Source organism: Accipiter gentilis, chromosome 23 (genome assembly GCF_929443795.1).
Source record: "Accipiter gentilis chromosome 23, bAccGen1.1, whole genome shotgun sequence".
Classification (NCBI taxonomy): domain Eukaryota; kingdom Metazoa; phylum Chordata; class Aves; order Accipitriformes; family Accipitridae; genus Astur; species Astur gentilis.
In genome coordinates this window covers 21,414,523-21,440,361 of record NC_064902.1, presented here as the reverse complement: position 1 = coordinate 21,440,361, position 25,839 = coordinate 21,414,523, and the positions used below count along the sequence as shown (strand labels likewise).

The window sequence follows — 25,839 nt, the reverse complement described above, 5'->3', positions numbered from 1 at the left end:
TTACAGCCTTCAGGGTGGCCCCAGTTACATAATAAGTGAACAAAACTCTGGAAAAAAAAAAAAATGCCTCCTGGTATGAGAAATAAAAATGTGGTTATTTAATTACACCATAAGTCGCAAGCTAAGTGACTATATAGCACAGGAGCTTAATGAAGGACTCTCACTCTTTCTCAATTATAAACACAGAAGAAGAAGAAAAAAAATCCCATCCACAGCCAAAACATCCCCCACCCCAAAACACCAGCAGTCCCTGCTCAGCCAAGGGTGATGGCTGGCTTTTACCCCAGGCTACCAGTCACACCGTGAAGCACATCACATCTGCCTGTGTCCTGATGGCACGGTCGGGATTCAGCCCGCTGAGCACCGATGCTCCAGAACCGACACCTCTGCCTCCAGCCCTGCAGAGCCTGAGGTCAGCCCAGACCCGTTGTCTGGGGAGGCAGCTCCCACCCACTTACCCCTTGGAAGGGAAGGTTCCTGAAGCTCTACCACCTTTGAAGACCTCTTTGGGGAGGCTGGTCAAGTGAAACCTGGAGAAGGTGAGGCTCGATGGAGGATCAGAGGGAGCGACCTTGGGTGCTGAGGAATTTGAGAGTGGAGGGCAGTGGGGATGCTCCACCTGCCTGTTTCCACCCAAACTGCTCCGAGCTGCACGCCCTGCTTGAGGGGCCACTGCAGGTGACACCTAAAATGACGAGGGCTTCTATTCCAAAAGTGTTCATCTCTGCCCCAGTGAGCCTCCATGTCCATTTCTCCCCGGCAAATAGGTGACAAAAAACTTACGAGGCAAGGAAATGTGTTCAGCGTGGGGCAAAGTGGTCCCCCAGCAGCTCCCAGAAGAGGGGTCACGGTCCCCTGGGGTACAGGCTGAGAGCCGGGGGGCACGCAGGATTAATCACCTCTGCGCCTTTCCATGTCATGGGTAGGAATACCTCCCTACTTCACTAACTAGCTAAGAAAGGTTGAGATTTATGCTAGTGAAACCTTAAATGTAATGCTATAGCAACAGCTGTAGTTTATGCAGCTATAGTTCTTTTTTTTTTTTTTTTTTTTTTTTTTTTTTTTTTTTTTTTTTTTTTTTTTTTTTTTTTTCCCCCTGAATGTCCCGAAACATGCAGAGTCACTCGTGTTTGGAAAAGATGAGAAGGAATATTCATAAGGACCCATCGTTTTACTTCAGGTGTCAATGTTATACATAGCTTTTCCCCTAAAAGCTTTTTGACATCCCAGCGTTAGTACCAGGGAGAGGATAACCTTCACTTGACTCTGTCCCAATCACCTATTTTTGGATGTTGCCAGTTCTCAGAAAAGCAGCCCATGATGCATATGCTGGAGGTGATTAAAATAATCATCCAAATCAGAAAGACGTTCTTCCTTCCGTGGTAAAATATTTCCAAATAGACTGTAGCACATCAGCATGAAGGTTTTTTTTAGATGCAATTCCACTCTCAGGAGGTTTAGTGAGAGAAATCTATGCATTATTTATCTTGCCAAGGACTTTAGAAACATTATTGGACAGCACATGTAAAGTAAAAGTTTTCAGTGCAGTTAAACTTCAACATTATTTCACAGAATTTATGTGTTTCAAATATGATTGTAACTGTTATGCCTTCCCAATTTTGTAATCCGTCAGGCTTCCAGTTTCTCAAATCACAAAAAAACCTCTAAAAATGTGATAGAATGAATATAAATAATAAAGAAATATGTACGCAAGGCTGTGAAATGTTTTACTGTAGCACAAAGAGCAGTAAAACATTCAATTTGATAAACAGTGTAAGTATCAGAATTAATTTCCCTGGGACAAGGTTTTAAGAAATAAGCAGGGATTTGGGGAGACCAGCTTGTCAAGTCCTGGTTTTCTGGACGAGAAGTCAGACACCGGCTGGGCAGGGCATCTCCCCAGCCAGGCAGACCCAGCGCGGTGATGGCTGGTGCCGGACCCCGAGCCGGCGGTCTGCCATCGCCCGGCCTTGACCGACATCTCACTTTGATGTTTGTGCAAATTGTGTGGAAATTCAATTTATGCTGTTTCTGTCTGAGATCTACCCTGAGCTGAGTGGAAGCTGAAAAGGTGTACGGGCATCTTCCCTTCCAAGTGCCCAGCCCTGGGAGAAGGCAGCTGGCACCAGCTATCCATCTTTGCAAATACTCCCTATCTACTCCCCGCTGTTCCCAACAAAATCCTAAAATGCAATTCCCCTTAAGTCTCAGTAGATCACATCCTATGCTCTCAAATCATTTAAAAGCTAGCTATAAATGGCTAATGATTTCTCTTGGTCATCACTCTGCCCATATAATGGTACAGCACCTGACAGATTTGATTTGATTTGTTTCATACATCTAGTAGCTGAAGCACTGTACTACTAAATCACAGAGTACAAGGACCGTATTTCTTAAAGCCTTGCATGTCTTTTACACACAGACAATGACTGAAAACTAAAGAAATGTGGTTTCTAATCAGTACAAATGATCTGCTTGTCGGTAGCTCTCTGCTGACATTTGCTGACGTGAGCCACCTTTGTAGGATCTGGAGGTGCTTGCTGCCAAAGGATGTGAGGTCTTCAGGTTTTCCTGAAAAAATAAATGGATTCCCTATTGTCATTTCACCAGTATGAGTCATACAAACTAGATTATCTGAATACTTTTTTTTCGGGGTTTGTTTTTTTTTTTTTGGCTTACACCTTCCAACATGCTCCATTGGCTGGCTCCTTTCAATTCAGAGTTTGTTTTCTAAAAACAGGGCAGAACTAAGCAATGTTTCTGGCAACACATTGTTACGGATGCCACACACATGATATTTAAGCTTAATAAATAATTAGTCAGTACCCATTTTAGTCTATCTGCTAACGTTAACTAGACGTGACTTAGCCCAGCAGAGGATCATTTGTAAACTTTAAATCAAGCAATCTTAAATAAAATTCCCCACTTTTTGTATTTGTTTCCTATGAAAATTTGTGCGAGCAAGCTTAAGACCTGCAACGTTTGACAAATCCACCGACTTCATACAAATCACACAACCGCCAAAAACAAAGTTCATGTTTGCAGCTGTGGATATTCATAATGGAAACCTGCTCAATAAGTGGCAGCCCTGCAAAGACGGTCAGGAGACCAGCTTTGCCAGCCCCATCAGATCAGCTCTGCTGTGAGCTCAAAATGCCTCTGAGCAGCGCTTGTAATAGAGACTCAACAGAAAATCCAGTGTGGAAATCAATACTTGGTTTAGCTTTTTCATAACCAAAGAAATAAATGTTAACTGTGAACGGTACATTGTTTATGATGAATACGTCATTAAACTTCAGTTATACCGTTATTGACACGGCACTTACAAGTAAATTGAGATAACCATTGATGTGGTTATTTCTACCATTAGGAACACATAAACCTGAATACCCTGCAGCCAGATTCCACCGTTATGGATGTTCTTAAATATGTGAATAAATACAAGCATCTGTATTGATTTAAAGAGAACAACAGTGCTTAACGACGAGCGGGACACCAGGTCACACCGAAGTGGCTCTGACTCAGCCCTCCCGATGGGGCAGGCGCAGGTAAGCGGCAGAGGGAGTGCAGGAGGATCCTCTCCCGGTACATACATCCTCCCCACCTCCTATAGCTGCTTGGGGACTTTCTGAGCCAGATGCTGCATCTAACCTTTTGTCCATAATAGCCACCAAGGGGCCTTTCTTCCACAAATTTAAGTACCTTTTCCTTTTTTCTTAATTGATGATATCCTTTGACCTCCACCACCTGAGAAAATGAGTCCCTCAATAAGTACGGTGTTAAACTTGCTGCTTAATAGTCTCACCGGCTCTCCCCGACTCTCTGTGGGTCCCCCCCTCTGCATCACTTCTGATCGTGGAATTCCCTTGTATCCCCCCTTTGCAGTCCCGTTGCCGGACTGAACCCTCCCAGAGCACCAGCACCAGAGCGTGTGCGTGCGGTGGGGTAACTTAGCTGCCCAGTTTGGTCTCAGATGTTTCTTCTCTGGCCATCCTCACTGCGCGTAAAATCGTTTTTTCTCCAGTTCATTTTCAGGCTGGGTCAACTGGGCAGCAACTCTGAGCAGCGGGAGCACTGGGCCACTATAGCAGCTCCTTCAACAGATGAGTTTAGGTTTGTACACACAAAATTAGTCTTTCCTGAAGTGGGAACCAGTCCATATCTTTACATTCACCTTCTAGCCTGCTTTCTCTTCTACTGTGGCAGCAACCTCTCTTTCAGGGGAAAATCTGGATTTAAGACAATGTACTTGAGCTGTATGTATCCAATCCTGCAGCATCAATTGCTTGTGTAAATATTTTGCAGACTTCTGAGAAATCTACAATTATTTAATTAGCAAGTTTCTAAGGTATCTAAAGTTGAATTAAATATACCACGATGAAATTTTAGATTATATTTCTTCATTACACTATAAAGTGTACTTTGCATAACACTTGTACAAGACTCCATAAAATAAGGGTCCTGGCTTTACATATATGCACATTTACACATGTGAGAGCAGTCTAATCCCCCCCATGTGTATCTGTTGTATCTCCTTTTCTTAAAGGTATGGCCATACATTCATTCATTTTTTGTTAACCAATGAAATCAGAGAAATTATTGCAGCACAAGGAGATAACGCTGTATTAGAGGAATGTTGTGAGCATGGCTATTGACAGACCTACAAATACACAATGACAATCACTTCCCCTTGCTGGTAACAAAACAGCACAGATCTGAGCTTTGCAGATACATCTGAAAGCACACCAGCTGGTTAAAAATTAAGCTATTGTCTGAGGCTTTTACAGTTATATATTTCCTTGAGATTCTATACCTCCTAAATGAGCTTACCACATTTCCTGCTAAAACTAGTTTTATGTTAATTGAAATTTTCATCAGCGATTAGCATTTCAGCTCATAGGTCAAGCATGAAGCATAAACCAAAGTACAGTAGCAACTGGGCTGGATGACTGGAAATGACGGCGTGTCAGCCAAGCACAAAGGAAATAAAAGCAGGTTGCCGTTTGTTTTCAGACGAGACTGCTAATGACAGCCTCCTCCAATGGAGGCAATGCAAATTCTTCTGAATTTCAAAACGAATTTGTGGCAAAGGCACTTTCTTCTTTTGTACGCTCATTCTCCCTCTTTCAAAGCACAAAATAATAGCAGAACCGTGAGCTTTCTCGTGTTAATAACAAACAAATGCGGTCTAGTAAAGCAACACCTCCTAGGAGAAATCCTGCCTCACCTTGAAAACCTCTCTTGAAACCCAGCTCGTGCCACGGTTACTTTTAGCCATTCCAGCTCCCGCTCCGCAGCACATGGTCCAGCAGCCACAAAGCCAGGCAGAGCCCTATTGAATTGGAAATGCGGGCAGGGGATCTGCCAGGCAGAGCTCCTTGCAGGCCTGGAGTCTAATGAGATTGCTCATTCAGCATAAAGCTCGGTGAAAACAGCATCTATCCCTCCCCAACGTATGGGTACGGGCTCCTCGAAAGTCTGCCATGGGAGAAATTCTGCACTCTAGCAGGTAGTAAAGGAGGGCAAAAATCTACAGCACCCAGCACCTAATGGGCTCCATTTGAGAGGGTGGCATGCTCACGCTGCGGGAGCAATCCCCATGCCAGGAAAATCATCTGACAACAACAGAAACCGCTGCAGAGCGGTGAGGCTTCCACTTTGCATTAGTGATTTTCACAGCATGGGTTTGTGTTTACTTGAGAGTTCCCTGTGCTAGTAGCAAAGTGACAATACAAACAGGGGAAAGAAAAAAAAGTAGTATTTGATTGCAAATGAATTACTTCTATAAACAGCAGAAAACAGCTATTATTCCCACTTGACCCATTAGGGATCATTTTTTCCTGATGCATCCCAGACAGGTGAACTCATTCACACCGGTGAATACTGTCAAATATCAAAAATCCTAAATCTGAGCCCACTGCTTCACCTGTGCTATGCAAGATGCACGCTCACAGCACTTCTCTGCCTCACGGACTCGGGGGAGGCTCAGCGTGTTCCCAAGATCCCGAGAGGAAAATCCTGGCAGGCTTCACACACAAAACCTTAAAACCAAAGAAAAAACTAACATCAAAACCAAAGCAAATCTCCTTCTATATCAATTTTATTCTTGTATCTCAGCACAATAGCACAACAAGATAGTGAAAGTCATTGGGACACTGTGCATTTCTAATTTAAATTGCAGTCAGCGACTCATGACAACGAAGAGTTTCACGGCAAGCAATCTCGTGTACTTTCTGCCTTCCTCTGATTTTTCCTCCTTCTGTGTAATAAAGGAGATTAGCTTTTCTAGCTTCACGGAGGACCTCACACTGCTTGCTTTTCCCAATAAGTCAAGGCCATTAAGCTTCCAACATTTTCCACATTACTAGAGATTCAAGGGATTACCTTAAAAAAATTAAGAAAAAAAAAAATCAAGTTAAATGTAATGATTTAACCACAGACACTGCATGAAAGTGTTTAAGGATACAAATTAAACACCATCCACATCACTGCAGGACAAATTCTGAAATCCTGGCATGCCCTGCCTGGACAAGGAGCACCTCCTCTCGGTTTGGGTACCTTCATTAGCTTTTACAGCAGGATCCACACTTACCAGTGGGATTTGCAGTCTACCAAGGAAAAAGTACCAGAGGAATTTACTTAGGGCAATAAGCGCAGGATTTGGCCCAGTTTATGCATTAGGAAGTCTAAGCACTTGAGCAAACATGATAACATAAAAGAGGAATAGATATTTCATCCTGATTCAGCATTTCCGACTCTCCTTGTCTTTACATTGGAGGCTGAAATCTACAGTAATTTCCTTTTCCATGAACAATTTTACAGCTAAAAAAACCCAATAAGCTTGAAGAAAAACACACATGCAAAAACCTAGCCCATATATGTGGGAGACTCTTGTCTCACCTGTATTCCTTAGGAGCTGTTACAATCCCAGCAGAGGCATGAGAGAAACTGAGGGGACAAGGTTTTGGCTGGATCTCCAGGGAGGAAAGAGTTTATAATCTTACTGGAAGTGCCTGAAACATTCTTTTAAGTAGCATAATGCTACGATTTATCTGGTCACCATTTTATTTCAATAGCTTGTGTTAGTGGAAATGTTTTGTACTAAGGCTTTCAGGGGAACCGAGTTGTTGATAAGGTGAAGATTATTTCTGAGCATGAGCAGCAGTTTTCTGCTCTCACTTATGTAGTTTTACCATTGTAAGGGAAAAGAGTCGTTCAAAACGCTCCAGACCCAAATGATTTTTAGCTGCAATAGTTGCTTCTCTCCATTAATGCCTTTTTTTTCAGGGCACTGAATCAAAACATCAATCTACACTGAAGACAGTTAGCTGACAGTATATTGAATATATCTACTGTAGCTGTGAAAGAAAGGGAAAAGACTTCGTAATTCTGTTTCTCTCTCCCCTGGATCTATGCTCATCATCCCTTTCACTACCAGCAAGATGCAGAAAAGCAGCTGTTCGTGACTGCATTATTTTCAGGTGATCACACAGAAGATATTTCATTAGACAGATCACATAGGCACATGGTATATTTTAAAGGACAGTTGATCTTTAGAGATGCAATTTGACTCCAACTAGGTGCCTGTGCAGAGAACAACGAGGAAGCAACACACGTAGCAAAACACACTATGCAAACAGTCTAAAAGCCTTAAAAAATGTAAGATTACTCACCTATTTACTAAGTACCTGGAGAAAAATGTATTGAAGGAAATTGGGCAAAACTAAGTCCATTCTCCCTCAGCTAGCTGATGGGAGTTCAGTAAAGTATCTCTCAAGACCAGACAAGTAGGTTTAGAAACAACCCGGAGGTAATGCCCACTAACTACACGGGTGTAATTACATCATTACGTTTCGTTTCTCTTTACTTTGGGTGGTTTGCTTTCCATGGCAGCAGTGAAACACATGCACCTGAACTACACAACCAAATCTTAAGTCTTTGTTCCAAAAGCTGGAGCTGCTGCCGGTTCCCCATGATGTGATTGTATGAACACTGAGCACAAACACACCATTTTTTCCCCTATCCCAGTTTTGGAAAAAATGAAGTCCACCTTGCTGTAAATTAAAGTCAATAAAATTAAATTAGAAGTACAACAAACATATATCAAGAGTGGAAAACTTCTGTCTGAATGTATAAAATCTGTTACAGTGACATAAAACTGTAAGGAGAATCTTAACGTTGAACGTTGAATACGCAGAACCATGGTCTTCATTACCCATTCTGCCCATAACACAATGTTCTTCAGAACAAGTGTGACTTTTGCTCGCCAGCCCGTCTGCAGATGTATTGTACTAATCAATTACATGCACATTGGGAAAAAGCGCTCCCCATGTCACACACGTGAAAACTGTATTATACACTTCATACAGAGCTTCTATAACATCACGTGTTGTTCTACCTTTTTCTTAAGAAAAAAAAAAAAAGAAAAGAAAAAATGGAGAAATCATAAATACTGTTGGTCATACTATTTTTCATCTCATTTGTATCGCATCACATGGACAGATCCACTTTATTGCCCTCTAATCATTATCTCACATAACTGATAATGCAGCTTAGAAAGACTAACCAGAAAATGGCTAAGAAAACCACAGAGAGGAGTCAGTTATGAAAAAGACAAGAACTGCACAATACCTGTCATACACTTTGCTCTCAAATATCTCCAACTTAACTTCTCCTTCGTGCTTCCCTGCAGCCAGCTGTGAGCCTACAAAGGTCCCCAGACAACAGGTAAGACTGGCTGCACGGCTTCACTCCTTACGAATCTGAGCACTTCAAACAGCTCTCCCCAACACATACAAATGCACAGACACCCCACACTCTTCTTGCTTGTCCAACCCGATTGGTGTGTCCATTAGATTCATGCCCTTGGGGTGAACACCATCATTTATTATATAGCTGAACTGCATCTGGAAGCCTGATGGACGCTCTTAGGTATTACCTGAAAAATGTGACTATATTATTATAAATAATATTTCATGTTCAATGAATAGCATGAATCCTTTAGAGGTCCATGTCACAGCGTGACAGCTCAAGAGGGCGCAAAGGGAACTCACAGCGAGTCTGATCATAAATGCAGAAAACTGCCCACAGCCAGGGCAGTGCTCTGGCATGAGGGCACAAGGCCAAACCTGCTACAATGGGAAGCCACACGCTTATCTATAAATTAGCCACTGCATACTAGAAAAGAACTAACCCTGTACCTACCAAATTCTGTTTTATTCTACATGGCAGAAAAGCCAATGGGAGACTTCCTTAGTAGACCTTGTACACCTAAAATACAGGTAACAGGAGCTGGCAGGTGATGTATTGACTTCCATGACATTCCCCTCCCTACTTTTTGGCAACCATGTAAAGCTCCCAGAGCTTGAAGCATCCTGATTTTCCAAACAGGCAGATAAGCAGCTAATGGCTACTAAAGACATTGCAATGCAAAAATGAAAACGACTTCTGCAATTACAGCACATGCCCTTTGAGCTTTTCCCTTCACTCTTTTTTTCTCCCTTTATTTAGCTGAAGTTATTTAAAGGACAGATCTCTGTTTAAGCAGCTGCTGCCACAACTAGTCAGCCCAAGTAGCTCTTTTAATTAAATATTTGCTGCTGTGCGAGTTTTCTCTTCCCTCTCTGCTATCCTTGTGGACAACATTTGTTCTTGCAAAGATAACAGGTCTGCTGAGCAGCCCGTGCCTTCGCCTGCAAGGCCTCCTCGCCCCTATAATGATGCGAAGTCTCCACAAAAATTAATTTCGTGATATGCACCGTGACATTTGCTATCAAGGACAACCATCAACAATAAGGAAAAGAAACAAAACTTGCTGGTATTTAATAATCATTATTAAATTATGTAATTTACATAATTAGACTTTAGTAATAACTATGGCATATCTCTTTTATGGCATGGTAAATTGGCAGAGCACTTCACAAAGTGATATTTTTTTTTTTTCCTTCTCTGCCTTCTCTCCCACCAATAACTGAAAAGTAAATCAGGTAAATGATATCACAGCAGGTACTAAGCAGGTTGCAATAGAGGATGGAAATGGAGATGAGTATTGCAACGTGAATAAGAGAATTCTTAGGAAATACAGATTTCAAGCAGGTTTCTTAAAAATTTCATTCACCTTGAATTTCTCCCCAGTCAGTGGCCAGGTAGAGCAATGCCTCTGTGATGCTTTATGGTATTTCCCACCCAGGATCAGTGAGGCATTGGGTTTCTCTACCATATGTGTTAACAGAATTGTTCACTGTGTTCCCCCCAGCAGGTAACCCTGGGAATAGCATTAAAGGCAACTGGGTTGACCAAATACCAGTAAAGGCTTGACTTGCCCAGGGAAAAGCTGCTTTCCTACTGACGTCTCATAACGCAGATGTGTGTCTTGGTTCATCTTTACCCAGTTTAAGCATCAATCAGAGATTCTCACCTATTTCCATACTGGAAACAACAGAGCCCACTTAGTGTGAAAAAAACCTATCCATTAGACCCAGTTTGACACTGGAGGCAGAAAAGGTAAAGGAGAAAAAAAATAATTAAATGCTTTTTGAGCCAAGATGTCTCAACAGTGGGCATAGACACTCGCGGCAGTGCAGAAATGAGAAAGCAGCAAGGGTTGAGGCTGAAGGGGCGAAGTGCCGTGAAGCCGCACAGAGGAGAGCAGGACTTGGGGTATGGAAAGGAGGTGGAGAGGGAAAGGTTTCAGGAAAAAAGAGGCAGCAAAGAGAAGTACATGAGGAAATTAGACCAGACACCAACAAGTCTGGTACAGCTACGCGGGGCCTCGAAGCAGCTGCTGTTATATGTAGATGAGCGAGTGAACAGATCCTGGGAGAGGGCTGATTCTGTCAAAAATAGCAGGGAATGCAGATGAGCGAGGGCTCGGTGCTGTGCGGAGAGAAGCAGGGCAGGAGCTTGGGAGAATTTGTGAGGCTGGAGCAGTAACTCACTGGGGAAGGAATGAAAGACAGATTGAGTCTCAAAGCACCAAGCAGGGAACGGGAGATCCCACGATGGTGATGGCAGTCCGCAGGGATCAGAGAGAAAAGCAGCTCACCGAGGCAGAGCGTGGCAGAGAACTCTTCGTTCAACAGTGTATTTCAAACCTGCCTGTACTCTCCAAGTTGAGAGACGCAGTGGGAATTTATTTCAAAAAGAAAGACTAATAGCAGCAAGCAGATTTTATATATATATATGAATGAGATATATTAAGACAGACAAGATTGTACAAGTTATTCAGTTGCATCAGTAGAGCGGCACAAGAGGACTCAGCCTTCACTTTAATCTACACCAGACTGTATCCTTTGAGGTGAGGACAGATGCTCCCAACTGACATCACCTTCACTGGCAAAAAAAAAATAAAAAATAAATCTGATCCTCTGTTTCTATGGGAAACCTATCAAATTCCACTCATGCACCAGATCTCTTCCCTGCCTTTCCAGCTAACAGAAGCAACTAGTAAAGCAAAACAGGGCTGGGGTTGGGGCCACTCTCTGTTACCTATCTCAGGAAAACCTTTCTTGGGGGAGATTTATTAACATGGTTTATATTGTTTATAAACGTTACCAGATAACTGCAACTCAGTGTGTTTCCTGAGAGGAACAGAAAAGGGCAGTATCCCAAAGTCCCTCTGCTTTCCTCAGATCCATGTGCCAGTAAACCTCAGATCATTAGCACTCTCCAGGGCACCAGGCAGGTAAATGCAGACTCACAGGTCCTTCAAATCAGTGGAGAAATCAGGGAGAGTCTGAGAGCTATTATAAAGAGCCTTTTACATTTAGGAGTAGCCAGGAAATGAAAAAAAAAAAAAAAAAAAAAAAGAGGAGCAAAATCTCCAAGTAGACTCCCACCTCTAATAGACCTCACCAAAATCTGAGCGTTATCAGGCTGGAAGCACCAAAGTTAAAACAAACGAGTTTCCTGATTCAGAGGTCACGCCTTCCGCGGCTGCTAATCCACGTACACGCTAAATTTCTGTTTCCTAATTTTGCCTCTTTTCTTTTGTAACACTGTTTCTAATTTTGCAACTTTTGCTTTATTAGAGTCAAAGTTGTTTTCATTCTCAACTTGTCTGATGTTTAAATGGGCTCACGCAAACTTGTTGAGCATGAGGAATACCGCTTTCACCCTCAAAGAAAGCAGTGTTTTCAACAAATACTTTAAACCTCTATAATCCAGGACAAGTTTGGGCATCCCGGGCGTTGGGGAGTGGCTCTCACTAGCTGCAAAATCAGCTCCAGGGCTGCTACCAGCAAGCTGCAGGCCAGGAGGAACCGTCCCAGGAGCTGGTTGTTATCTCTAGCACAGCTTCTCCCTCTCGAAAGGGACAATCCAGGACTCCAAAAACCATCCAGACTGGCGTGCAGTGCAGCTCATCTGTTTTTAGACCTAATGGACCGCTGCATAGACAGGACTGGTGTTGCAGAATGTGTCCCGGTCCAAAGCAGGCTGAGCATAACCCCAACACCTGCTGAACGTGACAGGTCAGCAGTCTGTAAAAGAGCTGAAGGTGAGGCATATGCCCTGAAATATTCAGCTCAAACGCGGGCCTTTACTCTGGGGCTAACCAGCACAATTGAAGAGCCTCTCAGCAGCAATTTAGCAATGAATAGTCAAGAGGGCGGCTTTAAGTTTCATCAGAGGCACTACCTTTGCTCCAGGCTTCGTGGAGATCAAGGGTTGAAGAGTAACCTGGAGGGAGGAATGACACCGACCCAATCCCAAAGTCATCCCGATTTTCCTACAGGCGACGGAGCTTCCCGCGGGTGCCAGGATCCCAGCGTGGCCGCCAGCCCACATATTACCCACTCAAACAGGTCTGCCTGTAAATGTTTCACTAATCCTGAACCACAGAAAGGCTTAAAATATCTGTCAATCACACTGCCTCCCCGCTGTCCTCCCCGCAGCCCTCGCAACCTTGCTGGGAGGATTGCTATTGAGATCGCTGGCGCTGCCAATGTACTGCGGAAAATTAAACCCCAGCCGTGGAAACAATAGCTATTACAAAGTGTGTAATCAGCGGGAGATGGGATGAATGTTTGTAATTCCGAGCCGTAGAAAGCGTTTTTAAAATGCCTTTAGTCTCATCTGTACTTCTTTAGTATTTTGCTGCCTAATAGTTGCATTTTATAGCTAGGCCATAATTTTACTGAGGTACAAACTTGTACAGTATAATGTCAAGCTAAGTACAAACTTCTACAGGATAGTGTCAAGCTATGTGGTAAAGTCAAGTAAACATTTGTAGTAATTATATGCCCAGGAGATTTCATAACACCATAGAATTAACAAGCAGCTCAGTAAATTATATATCACTTGATCTGCAATTGCTACATCTCCAGCAAAGAACTTGGCTTTATCTACAGCAACTCTGACATGACATGTCAGCGCGTGGTGCGAACCTGTCAGGCAGTTATTGTGCATTAATATTAGTTACCACCTTATCTCATAATGTTTCTTTTCAAAGAATTAAAGCGCAATTTTCTTGCACTTTCTTTTGAAGAGAAAACACGACCCCAACTAGTAAAAAGAAGCCATTTTCTTGCGCCTTGTGATTTGCACTAGAAATCATTTCCACTTTTCCTTCATTACAGAGCAATCATTCAAAGGGACCAGCTCGATACAAAGGTGATAAGTCCTAATTCAAAATGGGTGTCTTGAAACATTTAAATGTTACATGGATAAGCTAAGCAGGGAGATGCAGCTTGCCTGCTGAGAGGAGCAGTGTGCCCAGCCAGCGGGAGCAACGTTCTTGCTGGAGACATATGTTACTAAAGCGGTTGGTCTGGCACAAAGCTCATTAAGCGCCCTGACAATCATTTTGATAAAGCATAAGCCAGAAGCTACTGCCTCTCCTGTTGAAAACTTATGGAATGAGAATGGTTCAAAAGATTTCCAATAAAGAAAATGCAGATTTTTTTTTTTTTAATATCTCTTTATAGACTACTTCAGCGATGCCAAGGTTAGCAGTCAAAGCGATTACAAACTATCAACTCGAATAGGTATTTGAGCACGGCAATGAATTGCTAAAGCAGCTGCTGCATTTCGGCTCAGAGGTGAGTGCCCTTTAATGTTTGCTAAAGTGATTTCCTACAAAATCCCTATCATTTGTCAGGCCACTACCTGAAAAGTGTAACACACTTAAAGAATTCGCAGATTCATCACCAGCTAATTCTGTTTTCCGAACAGCACAAAAAAAAAAAAAAAAAAAAAAAAAAAAAAAAAAAAAAAAAAAAAAAGAGACAATGCTCAGGCATCAACTCCCTTCATATTTTACAGCAGTTTTAAGGCAGACTATTTACTGCCTTACACATGTCCAAGGCAGACAGCCTGAGCCACCCGAATGGCACAGCCATGGGGCTCCGTGTGGGACATGTTCCCCCTCTCCAACCCTTCTAGGGCAAATTTGATCCTGCTTCTAATCCTTTTGGTTGCAGGAGCGATGCACTGGAAATGCATCTCTGAACAGAATTGACCTTATCGCTTGTGTATTTTTTTCTTTTACTAAATGTCTAATTTATGCTGTGCAGACTCTAATACCACAGCCATCTGCCAAAAGGTGTACAAACCATCTATATTGTAACAAAGTTTATTAATATGTATTAAAAACCACATTACAGTTGTCATAAGCCATTTCTGTACATGAATATGAAAAATATGACTATTATATTTAAAACTTTCAACTAATCATGCATCACTGATTTCCTCACTCTGAGTTTATAATTTAAACCTTTAAATGTTTCATAGCAGCCTCATCAAACCAAGATTTCTGGTGGCTGTAAACCGGAGACAGCCCATTACAGTAACAATACGAAAAAGACAAAAGAAAACAAGTAGAAACCTGTTCTTGGAGGTGGGGCTGGGGCAGGGGGGTGGAGGGAATGGAAGAGTGGAAGAGTACAAATGAAATTATTTTTACATCAAAATAGAATTAAAAAAAAAAAAAAAAAAGGAATTGTGTGCACCTGGTTCCTTCATTGTTTTATATCATATCGGTCACAGCACAGGTATGGTGTATAACATAAATCTGTCCAAAAGGGCACCAATGCTTTGCAGACAGAACAGACAGATCAGAGGTGACTTCTGTGTAAGCCTATGTCCATAACAGGGCCAGTCCTGGTAAAAGCTATCTAGATATTAGATCCGAGTCCACGAGTACAGCTTTGCCTTCTGCAGAGTGCAGGAAATATTCCCTAATTCATATTTCACTCACGGTTTTAGGGCTTTTACTCAGCACAGCTTATTTAAAACCTTGGGACTCAACAGCCTGAAACCTCTGAGCCGCTGAAGCCCAGAGCAGGAGCACAAACTCCCAACTCTCTGCAGGAATGATTCCCTCCAGGACACCAAGTCCTCCAGGCATTTGACATGATTAAGACCAATATTTCAAGGGATTTGGCTACTCTGTTCACATTAATACCATAAGCAATCTGTGTGCCCAATCTCCAAGGGTAATTTGAAAATCCCAGAGTGGGTTTTTGGTTTTCTTTTTTTGGTTTGTGTATTCTTCCCAAGTGCTGAGGAAGCAGATCCACTTATGAAAGCATTTATTAGACTTGCCCAGCTGTCTTTTTCCCATCCCTGAGTTACTTTGTGTGAATGTTAATCACAGTCATTATAAAGTTTATTGTGTATTAAATGCTTACCTTCATTCCCACACACACCCTGACCAGAAAAAAAAAAAAAAAAATTTAGAACAGGTTAGGAGAGAAAATGAAGAACACAAGCCCCAAAACTGGGAGCCATTTGATAAAGAATTATTTCCAGTGATTCAGATCCCTTCCCCACTTGGCCACACTCCTCATTTCCAAACTCTAGCAACTACCTCTTCATAGAATTGTCTTCAAAAACAATGCTAAGAGACAGCGCAGTGCTCTTCACCATTAGGAAGATGGAAAGCTGAGAGACAGAGCAGGTATTTTTGCAAGCCAATACACAGTTCAGTAAGTGTACGAGGGTTTCAGGTAGGTGTAATATCTCAAGTCGTTCTGTATTTTTCCTAGCGTGTGTGCAGGTTCCTGGAGCTCTCCACTGCATCAAACATGCACACGTAGGTATATATGCATGCATGTAGGTAGGTATATATGCATGAACATGAAAAAGAGACCAAGATGGACAGCAATGAAGTCCTTCACTTTCACTTGGCCTCACCAGAAAGGTTTGATTTCAGCTGTCATAAGCAGTGAGGCAAGAGCACTCCTCTTCTTTGCTGCCTAGTCTCCACCCTCTTGCAATCAGCAACTCTACTGAGGTAAGGTGACAACACCTAAAGCAAGGAAAGTCAGTATATTTAAGCTCAAAGAGCTGCTATAAGCACCTCTCTTGATTCACAGGTCATAGCATGCTCGAATGGGAACATGACTCTCACAGAAACTGCACCTTTTCCTTCAGCATCCCTCTCTAAAGGAAGATTTCCTAGAAAAGTGATGTACAGGAGTTTCTACTTTGTCCGACATTACCTTCTTGCCTCTTCCAGCCCTTTCTGTGACTAGCAATGCCCTCTACAGCACTAGCACAGACTTTTTAAACTGCTTGTCCTGATAAGAGAATATTCCACTAATCTTCTCTCACCTCAGCGGATCCATGGGATGTCAGGGATTTTGGTAAAACTAGAGAGAATCAAGTGCACTTCCCATTAAAAAAAAAAAAAAAAAAAAAAAGGACATATACAAAAATGAACAGGGAACTTGCCTCCGAGTAATTCTTTATTTACTTTGACATACAGAAACCCTCTGCATGTAAAAGTGAGCTCTGAAGAAGAAAAATCATTGAAGTGTTTTCCCACCCTGTGTGTGCTGGCAGAGCCATGGCCTGACTGTGTCTCCTGCTGTGCCTCCCCAGCCAGATCCAGCAAGTGCTGGAATACAAACCTGAGTGACTCCTGTACAAAATCCACTGATAAAAAGACTTTCACATTTGGATTTTGTGCAGCATGCACAAAAACAGCCTTTGGGGCCCTGAAACTGCTCCCCATCCAAGCATCTTAAAAGCAGGAGAGATAAGCACCTCAACCTCAAAGGAAACATTCTTTGTTTCTCTCCTTTTTGTAATGTTGACTGTGATTAATCTGTCTCCTGCTTTAATTACCTCAAGAAGATCTTCTAGGAGGACTTGCCTCCTGGTTTAGAGATGCTTCAAAATTGAATGGAGATGATTAAGTAAATGATATAAATAATTAAAAGGTTCTATTAATCTAACTACCATTTAAATGTTATTCTTCATATTATATATCCAAACCTCAGTATCTTATTCTATGCTATTCAACTAATATTTCTAGCATGTAAGTCCACGACAAATTAAAGATTTGAAAAAAACACTTATCTTTATCTGATGTTCACATATCTGCAAGTCTGTAATTTTGGAATAAATCAGCTTGAACAACAGTCACTTACACTGCTGCATCATAAGCAATCTGCTGCTCATAGTGTTTACTCCTCCCAAGACTTGAATTTTCTTCTAACATTGACTTGATGTGAAGATGATCTTAACTCCAGATGATGGAGCTTTAGAGGTCAGAGCATTTAAGGAGACAGTGACTGTGTGTTTTGCCAACAATATACAGTTGTGATGTGAGTTGTAGCAAACAACATACCTGTTACAGGAGCAAACTACAGGAAAACCCCAGATGGCATAAAACACAAGAAGTCTGGTGCCTTGAAGCAGAAGAATTTGAATGAAAGCAAAAACCTGTGAGGAACCTCTGGATTCTCTCATGAGTCCAAATTTTTATCCTGGCCTTTCTTCTAGAGCCACTGAATAAAGCACTGACTATTGGAATCTAAAATGCTGCCAATAAATTATTGCATTGAGAGTTGAAAGGTGAACTGGGAAAGGGGATGAGGACAACAGAAACAAGTTTTTCTAAGGACCTGGAGAACTGCCGTGTTTCAAGACTGAAATATATTCATTGCTATGAATCTATGAGGTTAAAATTACCTGGAAAAAGAATGCATGTGTAAAAGTCCAGACTATAAAATAAAGATGCTTCCTTCCTTACTCTTTATTCCCATATGATCTTGCGTAGTTTGTGCCCTGCTTCCTTAGGTGACCTAGTACCAACTACATTTTCCAAAGTGGTTCATATGTTATTGTACGCAGCCTACTCAATATGCCCTTTCCTGCCCAGGCCCCTTTGGTCCACCTAGGCTAACATTACACCCAGTTTAGTACAACCAAAGCTTTTTAGCATTTTCCTCAAGCTCCCTGACCTCTCACTCTTACCATTTCAGATGGGCAATAACCATCTTGACCTGTAATGCCACAGGTGATTTGGGGGAACTCACTTGCCTCTCAAAATAAAATAAAATAAAAATATCTGCAGCTGTAGCTATGATATGAAAAGGGCAGAGGGCTGGAAAGGGAAAGATCAAGAAAGATGAAAGAGGTGATTTCCTCCTGTAATATAACAGACATTGCCCTTAGCAAAAAATAAAGGCAAGTATGGAATTCAAACATACTACTACTGCATTCAGGATTTACAAATAAAGTACACAACAACATAGTAATCATCCAGCTTTTTGCAGTGTTAATTGAAGCAACTTATAGGACTGAAATACTGCAAGAAAACTAATTTAAAATGGACATGCACTGAAAAACTTTTGGAGAAACAGCTGGAGTAATCAAGAGACATCACTTTATAAATTCAGCATGAGCAGTCTAAAGTATTCCATCCACACACCTGAAGGAGCACCTTCATGTAGACTTGCTTTTCTTTCATTCAAGACTTCAAATGTCACAGCCAGTCTGAGTAACACTAACACAAATAGCACATCAGCTGCAAAAATCTCCCACCTGCTCCCGTGGACCAGAATTGCACCAGAGGCACTTGACATTGCACCGACAGAGCTGGGGCACAGGTCCTGCACCCCAACATCGCCTGCACTCACTGCCGGGGCCGGGTTACTCTCTTGCTTTGTCACGTGAAGCAGCAGTAGCAAAGCAACGCCCTCTGAATTCTCAAAAAAAAAAACCCCACCCAAAATGAAAAGCAAAAAACAATTCTTTTTGAATGTATTTCATTGCAGACATTGAGGTTCTTTTCCCGGAACGCTTGTAAAAATGTAGTTAACATGTAGGAAATGCGTTCAATGTCTTTTGAATCACAAAACATAAGCTGATGTTGAAGTGGGTTACAGAAATCCATTCTATTGGGAGGTAGACCTGAATTTATCCCCAGTATGCCTCCAGATAGATAGGTAATACTGTGATTAATTTTAATCTATCAGAATAATGTTTAAATATTAACAACGTTCATCCCCAAGTTCATTTAAATTATTAACACTTGATTATCTATTAATTGATTGTATTATTTTTTCATCAAGTGCTGGAGTTTCTCTCTAGGACTACTGCTATTCCATCTCCTTCCTACCACACTGAAATCACCTATGGCCCTGCTCATGGTAGTAAACACAACACTCAGTAGTGAGAAATTAGCATTTGTATCTCATCGGTGTCAGAAATTTGGACTTGTGAGGAAGTCTGTTTGTGTGAAAAGAAAATATCTTTCATTCTAAGGTTGTATCACGAGTGACAACTTAATTTTACTCCTCGGCATATTACTGCATACAGAAAAAATCCAACCCGTCAGAGAACAGCAATCACCTCACCAGGTAAGCGCCTGCTGTAGTGCAGATCTGTCATTGTACCAGCTTAACAGTTAGGTTGCTTTTCTTGGTAGCAAAATATTTAATCATACAGAAAGCAAAATGTGCAGTTTCTTTCAGGGGAGATCATGTACCTGATAAAGAATTCTCTTCAACCTGGATGTGAAGAACTTATTACTTGAAAATGCCCAGGTGCAACATAGCATAAAACCGTAACATCGCACTGTATGTGTCATTATAGCTTCAGTGCAATGAACTGCATTTAGATTATTAAAATGAAACAGTTATTCCCCCAGGATGTTGTGATCATTTCATCCAGCAATCCGAAAGAAATGAACCAAAAGTGAGGAACTGCATGGTATTAAGGGCAGTGATGCCAGGACAGCAGCCTGCTCACTCAGCATCGAGGACTGTGCTGATGCCAGGCAGAGACGAGGACCCACAAGCAGGACCTGCACTGAGCACTCACTGGTAGCTCTAGTTTTAGGAGGATAGCAAAAGTGCTACTGTGCGCTAGCAACTGCAAATTCAGTCCCCAGATCTACGGGATGCAACTTGTATATCAAGAAGCTTGAATTACAGGCCTGCTTATCCCATTATTCATAATTACTGGTTATTCATAATAAATAAAATCAACTTTTATACCTTTTTCCCCATTTTAAACCCCTCTGTTTCCAATGCTGACTTTCACATCACTGCTCCTCTTCATCAGCAGACCTAAGACCATAGTTGCAGGGACATAAAATGACTTAGACAACTAATGATTATGGTATTTTGGTGTTAAATAGTGGGGTTTGGTTATGACTGGGCTCTGAGTAAGACTAAGACACAAAGAAGACTTCATATATGAGCATGCAGATTCTGCTCCTATTCTGCGGAGAGATGCCACAAAAATACATACAGCATTCAAATGCAATTTTTATGTAAAATACTTGGGATTAAAGAACAATGGGCAGTCAATGTTTTCAGCACACTTGCTTAGAAACAAATATGAACACATCATATCAGAATAAAGTCAAATCTGAAGGGGACAATTTAGGATAGCAAGTTGCATGAAAGCTGGCTTGGAAGGATAAAGGAATAAGATAACAATCCAGACACAGAAAGGGGCTGCAAAGGTGAAAGAGGACACAAATAGCTTTAAGAAAGAAATTGCAAAGCCAGGCCCTCTCATCTTGGCTGCTGTTGTTATATTATGAACATGGCATCCCTTTACAGCTCCCCAGCCACCACGACACTGTATGGCAAATCCCTCCGGCACAGTATGTGCACACGGATGGCGCAATGCTTCTCTTTCCCCATCTAACATAACCTTTCTTCTATATATCCCATGTTTGAAACGTACTGAAAAAGCAGTTATCAAGGACTGGTTCAGCTTTAGGAAGAGGTTAGCCCAAAGCCAAAGTGCATACCAGAAGTCAGATAACATTCATGATGCATATGAGCAGCCATCCATGAGGACACACGATGACATGACGTACAGCTGGGAGCTGTTGAGGAATGAAATGCGCCAGAAGCAACGCTTAGGTGACTTTTACACTCGTAAATTAAAATGGTACAAGTAGAGAGCAGAGAGAAGACTCTTTGAGTTACAGCATATTAAAGGCTTACTGACATTGAAGTAATAAGAAATAATGAATATTTAACTTCCATTTCATATTAAAAAACCTATTAAAGTTTTATTTTGTCATCCATAATGAAACAAGAAATTAGGCTGGTGATTCCTAATGATATATATGGGGCACTAGCAAAATTGCTGGACCTAAATAAAGGCTCTTGTTAGTAAGGGCAGGCAGGAGTGGGCAGCCGAGGTCCACGTCAGTCTGCATTTCGGCTCTGCCAGCTTCATACACAAACCAGAGCTTCTCCTGCACTCAATGAAATGTTTGCAAGGCAGAACGTGAGCTCAGAAAAGGACAACATGGATTACAAATCTCAAATCTGACCTTGTCTCTGCAGTCCTTTGCTTTCCCAAATCATTGTGGCGCTTTTAATTGAGGAGATGGTCTTGGACTGCCGGCAGAAATTGAGATCCCAACTCTGACAGACTTTATATGCAATCTTACTCAATCCTTTTGCACCCAGCCATGTTGTAACTTCTTCCATCTTTTGGACACCTTCTCTATCCATACCATAAGTTTCTCAGGATGGGACCTGCGTGCAATGAGTATGCTCCCTGGACTTCCCATGGGATAAACATGTCTATTCTAATAACAAGACATTTAATCATGGCCTGAAAGTACTATTTAAGCCTTATTCGGAGGTACATTTGTTCCACATTTGCCAGAAAATCCAGGCTTTTGATTACAAACAAAAGGATGCTTAAATCGGCCCTGTACCAGTTCATAAATGTTACACGGAGGTTTAACAGAAGAATTGACAATGCTTCTGAGCCTATAAAAATAATAATTAAAGTGCACAAAACCCAAGTAATATGAGTAAGTATCCAGGACATTCAGCAAGGTGAAATTATTGGAATTCAAGGCTTTGTAAGAGCCGAGCGGGGAACACCGCCCGCTCCTGCACAGCGCTGTGGGCACACAGCTCCCACGCTCAGTGGGCTTTCCATGGTGGACAAAATGACACTGGGAAACCAGTATAGAAATGAAAGTGACTGCCATTTGGGTTCCCAACATTCACGGCTGCTCTAAAAACCAGGGAACCGGTGGGACTGCGGACACACAGAGGAGCTCCAGTCACGGCCCCGGCCTGGAGGTGGCTGGCGGGAGCTAGAAGGCCCGTGCAATAAAACACAGCTGAAATAAAATCCGGGACTTTCCCTTCTGGAGGAATCAGTGACAATGACAAAAAAACCAGAAATTCTCCAGCAATTCCTTCCTCCTGCTTCCAACAGACACGATAAGGCCACACTGGCAGCACTGATGCCTGCCTCGGTGCAGCGGCCCACCTCCATGGCACACCTCAGGCCTCGCCGCCTCCTCACAGGCCTCACCCTGCCAAAAGGAGCAAAAAATGCTCGCTATTTCTTACTCCTTCGGTGCTTTTCCCTCTTCTCGTTCCGCCAGAGAACAAAACTGGCACTGGAGAAGGATCCTGACTTGCTGAAAATCCAGGGCAGTGTGGATAAGCAAGCCTGGGGGACACGTCTGAATTTCAGATTATAACAATTTTACTAACTTGGGTTTGGCTAATAGAGGTTTTACTGCAGCGCGCTTCCCTGCTATACTTCAATCATTTATTACATGACAGGACCTACGAGTGCAGATCTACTTTGCATATACTATTACTTATCAAGAGCATTTAGTAATAAGACCCTCTGGAGAGCACATTATGAAAGATTATAGACTAATTTGACCAAAGATGTCCCTGGAGAACACTAGTGCTTCGGTGAAGAAGACATACAAGACTGCTGCTACAGCCGAAGATGAGTCAGGGAAGACTGGTGACAGGGTTAAAGCCTTCTGCTTTGGATTCTCTATAGACTAAACTGGTCACTAATCCCTAAAAATGTAATTTATTTGCATTAACGTTCTAGTGAGGCAATATTCGCTTTAGCCTATTGCACAAAATAATTTGAAATGTTTCTTCTAAATCTGGTTCAATTTCATTTCTAAATGCTAACCCACCTTTATTTCATAATATACCAGTAGCCTAATTAATATTTAGTGCTTATTACATAGGCTTAGTCTTACAAGAATCAAGTCCGAAAAACAACTTCCACAGGACCCTGGTTAAGGTGCTTAACCTTCCCTTTCGATATATGTAGTGCACCTCTGGTTTGCAATGGACTTAGGTCAAGCTACTTTGCTTCTGTTATCATACATGGACTTTTATTGTAAGTTAAAAAAGAAAAATAAGTATATCATTATCTCTACAAATGGGGTGTTTATTTCCTCTCCATCTTCTCATGGTTTTCCTCTGCACTTTATGTCTACAAGGCATAAAGTATAGAGCAATTTTCAAACACAAAGTTTCTGAATTTAATCTAAACTAAGCCCCATGTCCAATTTGGTAACAAATCACTGGAATGTAAGTATTCACACTTGGTAAATACTCCATGATTGTAATTACATACCTAAAAATCATAACGTGATAGTGTTAAGTGATGCTTCATAACAGATTTTTCCACCATTCTATACATAGAATACATCTGATATGTCTACACGTGATTGCTCTGTTTGGCCTTAGGCTAGAAATTAAAGGCCAATCTTTCAAACTATTTCTTCCCATTATAAACATTTCTACTGGGAAAATTGAACACTTTCTTTTGCATTTGAAGATCTTTGAATTCCAGTCACGGAGCTAATAAATACATCTTCAGTTAACTTATTTTCTGGAAGTAACCAACTTGGTTTGTACTGCAACACACATCACCGCTGAATGGCTCGTGACTTTGGGAAGTTAAGCTGCTAAACTTCAAAGGACTCTTCTATAGCAAGAATCATCTAACAGCCAATTTTCTTCCTAGTCCTTTTCCATAGCCTTTCCAACTGCAACTGAGGCAGAAAAGTATGGTTGGAAATGTCACTCATCCTCCCAAGCACTCTGATAGAGCTGGATAAAATAAAAATACTTTCAGATTCATTTCCATGTCTAAGACTGAATAAAGTCACCTTTCTGGAGTCCTGGAGCATCCTTCAAACCTTCCCTTCTGGGAAAGAGCTGGCCATCAGCATGTCCTCCTTTTACAGAAATCAACTCTGAAAATTAGGCTAAGCTTTCCTTATTGCCAGAGCAAATCTGGGGCATCTTTTCCACAAGGACAAACTCGCAGAGCCCGTGAAAGCCAGCAGGGCCTGTCTGCACCCACGGAGAGCCTGAAACCCTCTGAGAGCATGTGGCGAGGGGCGATGGCACAGCGACCACGCTGGCTGCCTCGGCCGCTTCAAAGGCAGCGCTCTGGAGAGGGGCTTGGGAACCCTGTACCACTGATAATTACCATCCAGCTCTCCTCTGCAGCAGGAGGATCCCTGCTGACTTTACTACCAAAAGATGCAGTATTTTTAATATTAAACAGCCACAGGGGGGGGAAAAGAGGGCGGGGGAGAGAGGGGGGGGGGGGGAAGAAAAGACTGTTAAATTCATAAGTTTCTGTGCCTAAAGGGGATCAACTTAATTCTAAAAATATCCCAGTTTGGACATGTTATGGACAGCTCTCATAACTCGGGTGTCAGCTCAGACAGCCAAGCTGAATATACACAAATTCCTCACCCAACACACACAACTGTCTTTTCTTTAGCAAGGCAGCCAGCAGTTATGCTGGCATACTGTGGAAAAAATTGAGAAGATCCCACCTAACCATAGCTTTTTCTGCATAGCTACATATTCAGTTGACTCTGTGCACAGTTTACAGTGAGGGAGTGTGGTTTCAGTCACTGCTTTCATCAAATGTGATTTTTTTGCAAATGCAAAAGCCTGTCCAAGGAGGCTTAAAACTTGCTTTCTGGAAGCAGCAGTGCAAAAAATCCTAATCACACCAACGCTCATGGAAAATAAAGTGAATTCTTTTAGAAAAAATCAAATTTATAGTCACTGAAATTTCCCCCTCATCTTTTGGTGTTATCTGCTTAGCAATAGGTCTGACCTGGCCTTCCACAGATAAATGGAAAAAAATGATAGATCTAATGGCAGAAAAATACCTCCATTAATATGAAAACCTAAATATGCCAGTGTGGAGCATTTTGAAGATAGTTTTATCCTACTGAATCTTGTTATCCAAACGGAGAAATGTCAGCAGTGTGTTAAGCAGACAGGAAAGCTGGAAGACTCATTAAGCCACATTTAAAATATGAGAACATGCAAAATTGAATATTTTCCAGGATCGTTACAATAAAACTTAATTACAGAATTCAGGTTTATCTGTGTCACCCAATGTCACAATACTTCAAGACAGATGATGAGGGGAAGAGGCAAAACATCCCCAACAACTGCATTTAGCGTCACAGCAGTATCTGCATTATTCATCATCAGTTGTGCAATGACAGATCCAAAATAATTAGTATTACTCACGTTAAGTTATGCAATTCACCCGCCTAAAAGAGGAGCCGTAAAGAAATGCAAACTAATTATAAGCCAGTCACACGCTCTGCTGCTGATGCATAGCCACCTCAGACCGACACTGCTGTGAGTGCCAGCCTGGTGCCTATGCTGGAAAGCTACAGCAGACCAAACCTCCAGCTTTGAGTGAGGAGAAAGACCAAACCTCATTAACACCATATCGTGACCAAAAATGCAGCTATCAAAACAGAGAAGTAAACGGATTCAAAACTCAGGTGTGTACCTTACAGCGTAG

The 25,839-nt window shown here is 41.9% G+C and overlaps 1 protein-coding gene across 9 annotated transcripts in view; it reads right to left on the bottom strand.

The window, feature by feature from the left end:
• Positions 1 to 25,839, bottom strand: part of CHL1 (cell adhesion molecule L1 like) — a 141,661-nt gene that overhangs the window by 65,338 nt on the left and 50,484 nt on the right. Inside the window, exon 1 of one of the 9 annotated variants that reach the window (XM_049826744.1) lies at positions 5,228 to 5,297. The exons of the other annotated variants lie outside the window; for them this stretch is intronic. The gene's annotated coding sequence lies outside the window, so the exon portion shown is untranslated. Of the gene's footprint in view, positions 1 to 5,227; positions 5,298 to 25,839 lie in introns of those variants that run through there. 9 annotated transcript variants of the gene reach the window in all.